Raw genomic sequence first — 6,139 nt, forward strand, 5'->3', positions numbered from 1 at the left:
CCACCACCTTTTCACAATCCCAGCTGCTACATGCAATGTGCGACCGCCACCGCTACACAACCATCCCTCGGCGTCAAGCGTCGTTCGGATCTAGAGAGAGGAACTCTCACAAAGACCTTTTGGTGGCCACCTCAATCAGCAGCGAGTCCGCCGCCGCAGGCCGGAGTGGTCACCACAAGAACCAACACCATTGGCGGAGCACACCATCGTCGATTACTACCTCGCTAGAGAGAACCCTGCCCAGGCCCGTTCGCCTCTGGGCCGACATGGCTAGACCTGGAGCACGAAAGACATATCACCATCGCCAACGCGCACCCACGCTCTGCTAGATCAGAAGTGCATAGCCGCCAAATCGTTGCCGCGCCTCCTGACCGAAGCGCTATGCCCACCGCCCGCCATCGCTCCTCAACCACGCAGTCGCGCAGCAGCCTTGCATTTGCGCCACCGCTGAAAGCCTGCGGTCACGCCACGTCGAGGCCCACGCCCACACGAAGCCGGGATGTCCCGCGCTGCCAGCCAACCTCACAAGAGGGACAAGTAGCCTCGTCAGCGCCAGCACCGCACTCTCGCGGCACCCTCCGACGACGGCGAGGGAGAGGAGGGGATGGGAGGCAGCCAAGTCTTGGTGGCGCTAGGGGTCCCCGTGTCGCTCGCGAAAGTGGCACGGGACGATCCATTTTTTGCGGCTGCTTGCCGAACATTCCTAAGGTTCGTTAAGTAGAATTAGAGCCACAAGTTACCAAGACTAAGAAAATCTTACCACACAAGTAGCCTCGTCAGCGCCAGCACCGCACTCTCGCGGCACCCTCCGACGACGGCGAGGGAGAGGAGGGGATGGGAGGCAGCCAAGTCTTGGTGGCGCTCGCGAAAGTGGCACGGGACGATCCATTTTTTGCGGCTGCTTGCCGAACATTCCTAAGGTTCGTTAAGTAGAATTAGAGCCACAAGTTACCAAGACTAAGAAAATCTTACCACACCTTAAGAGTGTATGTCATGTAGGGCCCTAATGTGGCAAAGCGCATCTTGCCTAAGGTGTGGCTTGAAACAAACAACCACCTAATCTGGTCAAACTTGCCAAACTTTAGGTGTGGCAAACTTAGACAAATCTAGCCTCAAACTAAAAATCGCCTCATTAATCGCTTTCGAATTGAGATAACATTTCATAGCAGTAAGCTTCTGAATTTAGACAACTCGAGAGCACAAATATAGAAAATCTACCTGGCACCGAACCAATTTAGTTGCTTTATTTCGGAATCCTGTGAATCAGACAGGAACTTAAAAGCAGAAAATCATGGATATATGGTAAAATGAGTAAATGATAATTATATTGCTTAGTAACTTACATAAGTTTACCCACAAATAGTCAAATCACTTGGTGAGTGCAAATCATGCTAGAAGGTAGTATATAGCCAAGAGAAACATATCCATGGCAATGACCCAGTTCAGTTTACAATAAGGATACAGAGATAATGGCCCAGTTTTATTGAAAGCAGAGCACCTGAGATATTCTCCCAGCATACTTTACTGTCTAGCTTACCTCTGCCGCGCACTTACTTGGGAGGCTTGAAGTAGGCATAGACAGCGAAGAAGGTCTGCAGCACGGCCATGGAGAGCAGGAGTAGGGCTGCGAACACTGACATGGTCACCCAGGGGTTGCTAAAGTAGTTGCGGGCAAGCGCCGCGCGCCACTTGTGACGCCTGCGCTCCCTGTACCTGTTCACCTCGTCCATCAAGCCGACTAGGTAGTTGTCGTCGGCCGACCAGTGCACCTGCCCGCCGATGTCGCTGAAGAAATGCCATGCAACCCTCCTGCTGCTGAGGTGGCTGACGAGGATGCCGTGCAGGTCAAGTATCCTCATGTCCTCTGCCGAGGTGATGAGGCAGTCCATGAAGACGGCGTAGGTGGAAACGTCGCGCGGGGTGTCCGGGTAGGTCTGCTCGAATGCGATCAGGTTCCGGAACAACGACTCGCTCGAGTCGTTGAGCTCCAGCTGTGGGATCTCCAGCACGCCCTGGGTGAAGCTCACGTCCAGGAAGCTCGTGGCATTCTCTCTCTTGCGGAATTGGACCCCAGCCTCCTCCAACTCCTTGGCGCACGGGATCCACTGAGGGAGCTCCGATAGCACCACTTCGGTTCGACGGCGGCGGGAATGCTGCCTGCGGTGGCTCGGTGGGAAGCCGACTGAAAGGTAGAAGAGGTGCAGCAGGTGGTGCACGCCGCGGCATGCGACGGGCGACTGGTGCAGCATCTGGGGACGAAGGGAGCGGAAAAGCCTGAGGCTTCCGGTCACCAGGAGCTCTTCGGACTCGTCCTCGTTCCCCAGATGCTGAAAGAGCTCCCGTATCACGCAGAACGGGATCTGGTTCTGCAGCAGCAGGAGGTCGCGCGTCACCAGCTGCCACACAAAGCACCTGCCGTAAACCTGAGTCCAGTCCTCGTCGTCGTCGACAAACCGATGGCCGCCGCGGCCAGCTTGTTCCATTTTCGCGCGGCGCGCGTACTTGAGCAAGCGGTGTAGGATGAAGCAGCCATCTAGTAGCATCGTCTGGGCCACCTCGTCGTCGGGGTGGGTTCCCGCAGTCATTAAGGAGCGCTGTGAGTAGGAAGCCTGAATTTTAGGCACGAGGCGCTTCATGCTCGTGAAGCATCCGTGCAATAGCATAAGTGTCTTGGCAGGCTCCAAGAGGCAGCTGTGCCGGCCGATGAGCTGCCGCACGCAGCACCATTTGTATTTGTTCAACTGCACCAAGCTTTCCCTGTATCCCAAAGGAAGAGTGTCAATCTTGGAGTACGTTCTTCCTATGCAAACAGCAACCGGCTCATATTCTTCCACGGGGTTATAGTTATTAATTTTAAGTTCCTGGGGGACCATGTAGATGGTGGGTTGCTGCGTGGAGTCAGCGTCTCCTGCAGGAGCCGCACCACACAACTGTTCCACCATTGCCTTGAAATGGAGCTCGTCTACTTGAACGTCGTCATCACTTCCTGCAGGAGCCTCACCGCGTAACTGCTGCAACATTTTCTTGTAACGGACCTCTTCTTCGTGGACATGGTCATTTCCTGACAAAATTAGGACCAACACACAATTGTAAGTTACACTCCATTCCGAATTTCTTTCTGAAACAGAGGCAAAAATGGTTGTGTGCATCACTATGATGCAGAGGCCGGGGCTCTCGAAAAATACAGATGCAAAAGATATCCCCTCTCACTAATTAACATGGGAGTTTATAACAATGTAAGAAAGCCAAAGTTCGAAGGCCAAACTCGTGTTTCTCTTCGACCTCCTCCTCCTCTCTTGCGATCACCATATCGCCTCTATTTGCTAGGGTTTCCCTCCGATGGAGTCCTTCATGGCATCAGAATTCTTCCATGGATCTCGTGTGGCTGCTCTGGTGAGTCGCCATTTCAATTCCTCAGTCCGTTGGATCTCTCTCCCATCCTTAGACCGTGCTAATTCATTTCTATTCGGCGAGTTTTCGATCAATGGCCTCAACCTTCTCTACTTGTTTGGGTGGAGATGCTTATTCCAAGATTTACTCAATGGAGGATGCATGTTAGGCTTAGAAGCTAAGAATGGGCTAGGAGCCAATGTCGAAGGTGCCGACCGCTCTCTCCCAGGGCCCCTCCGATGTTGGAGCAACTTTGGTGTGTTTTAGCGATGGTTGTTTTTGGAGGAGCGGGGACATGGGTTTGGTAGATTTTTGTGGTCCAGTACGGAGGAGGGGTTGGAGGATGAGGATGACGAGACCCGTATGGAGGTCCTGGAGAAGGGGAGTGGGGCATGGGCACGAGTCTTGCCGACGCTTGTGTTGCTTCCAGTCGTCCCCTCTAATATGTAGGGACGTCTGGTTTAGTAGAAGGGGTATTGTTCGGAAATTACAAATGGTGCACTGCTACTAGCCTGTCGGCTTCGTCGACCTCGCGCAACGCGACCATATCTACCGCTTGTTAAAGTCCTTGTACGGGCTGACACAAGTTCCCCGCCCGTGGTCTCAGTGGTTCAGTGGCGGTGGTTCGCCGGCTTCGCCACCACCATTGGTTTCATTACGTCTCGCTCCGACACCTCCCTCTTTATTCTCCTGCAGGACAGCGGCGTCGCCTACCTGTTGCTATATGTCGACAATATTGTCCTGACCAGCCTCCTCCTCTTCGGCTTTCCTCGGTAACATCGTCTCTCAACTGCAGCAAGAGTTTGCCATGAAGGATATGGATCTGCTCAGTCAGGCACCGCACAATATGCTGAAGAACTGTTGCAGCGCGCCAACATGACTCAGTGCAAAACGGCGTCAACTCCAGTGGACACCCAGCCCAAGGTTGCCGCTGATTCTGGCAGCCCTGTCTCCGATCCCGCTGAATACAGGAGTATTTAACCATGACACGCCTTGACTTGGCTTACGCTGTTCAGCTAGCTTGCTTACATATGCACGATCCCAGAGACTGCCAGCTCGTCATCATCAATAGGATCCTGCGCTATGTCCGCGGCACTGCCACTTCCGGTCTTCTACCTGTGCCCTCATCGACCGATATTGTGGCTTATTCCGATGCGAACTGGGCCGGCTGCCCAGATACGCCGCTCGACCTCGGGCCACTATGTGTATCTCGGCGGCACTCTGGAAAGCTGGTCCTCCAAACGGCAGGCCATCGTCTCCCATTTGAGCGCGGAAACAGAGTACATGGCGGTTGCCAATGCAGTTACAGATTGCGTTTGGCTCAGACATCTTCTCGACGAGCTCGGATGTTCCCTTCCAAAGGCTATCGTTGTCTTCTGTGACGACATCACAACTATGTACATGTCCACAAATCCAGTCCATCATCGGCGGACCAAACACATCGAGTTGGATATTCTCTTTGTACGTGAAAAAGTGGCCCTTGTGAGCTTTGAGTTGTTCATGTCCCAACTACTCAACAACTAGCTGACATCATGACTAAAGGTTTGCCGACAAGCTCGTTTCAAGCGTTCATGTCCAGTCTCTGCATCTCTTCAGGCGCCGACTCCTCGATTGCGGCGGGGTGTTAGCGGACGTGTGTTCATGCATGTATAGGTAGTGCTCCTAGTGGTGTACATTCTAACATTATCTAGGACCTAGTCTTTCGAAGTTCAAAAGAAAAAAGACTAGTCTCCAGGCTAGTCATGTGTGAGTTAGTTGAGATCCTGTAATTACACATACGTGTAATCTCTCTGATAAAAAATAGTGTGAGTTGCACAAACCATTCTCTCCTACCGTCATTCTGGTTCTGACAATGACGTCATTAGTAGAAAACAGGGCTTTCGTTCGGGCCAGATAAGCCCATTAGCCCGGGTTCAGTCACGAACCAGGACCCATGGGGGCATTGGTCCCGGTTCGTGCGGCTAAAGGCATTAGTCCCGGTTCAAATGAGTCCTTTAGTTCCGGTATGAGACACGAACCGGGACAAAGGATGCAATGCCCTTTAGTCCCGGTTCGTATCTCAAACCGGGACTAAAGATGGGACTTTTAGTCCCGGTTCGTATCTCAAACCGGGACTAAAGATGGGACCTTTAGTCCCGGTTTAAGACACGACCCGGGACTAAAGGGTGCCTTTAGTCCCGTTTCGTGTCTCAAACCGGGACTAAAGGTCTCATTTTCAAACTCTACCCCCCCCCTCCCTACCCCGTGCAGCGCCTTTTCAGTTTCGTAAAAAGCAAAAGAAAATGATAAAGCTTCGAAAATTAAAATCCTTCGAGATGTAGTTATGTCACTACATCTATTAGTTAGGAAAATTAAAAAACTTAAATTTGGACATGTTTTGCAAAAAAGTGTTATGAAAAAGTAAAACGGCCATATCTTCTGCATACGATGTCAAAACAAATGCATAATATATCAAAAAAATTAGCACAAAAATCCGCATCGATTTTGACGGCCGTAGGCCTATTTGCAAATTTTTAGAATCCTCAAATTCTGAAAGGAAAAAAAGATATGCTCAAATTTTAGTGTTTTTTTTAATTTTGGTTTAATTTGGTCAAACTATGGTCAAACTACTTATTCAAGAAGTATTAGTGGTACTAAATAATTATTTAAGAATACTAGTGTTACTAAATAATTATTTTAGTATTTTGAATTTTGGTCAAATCTGGTCAAACTACTTATTCAGGAAATATTAGTGTTACTAAATAATTAT

The 6,139-nt window shown here is 50.9% G+C and overlaps 1 pseudogene; it reads left to right on the forward strand.

Annotated features, from left to right (window-relative positions):
• The first annotated feature begins 805 nt into the window (after nucleotides 1–805).
• Nucleotides 806–5,275, forward strand: LOC119336256 (annotated as a pseudogene).
• Nucleotides 5,276–6,139: the final 864 nt, after the last annotated feature.

This window comes from Triticum dicoccoides, chromosome 7B, assembly GCF_002162155.2.
Source record: "Triticum dicoccoides isolate Atlit2015 ecotype Zavitan chromosome 7B, WEW_v2.0, whole genome shotgun sequence".
Lineage (NCBI taxonomy): Eukaryota > Viridiplantae > Streptophyta > Magnoliopsida > Poales > Poaceae > Triticum > Triticum dicoccoides.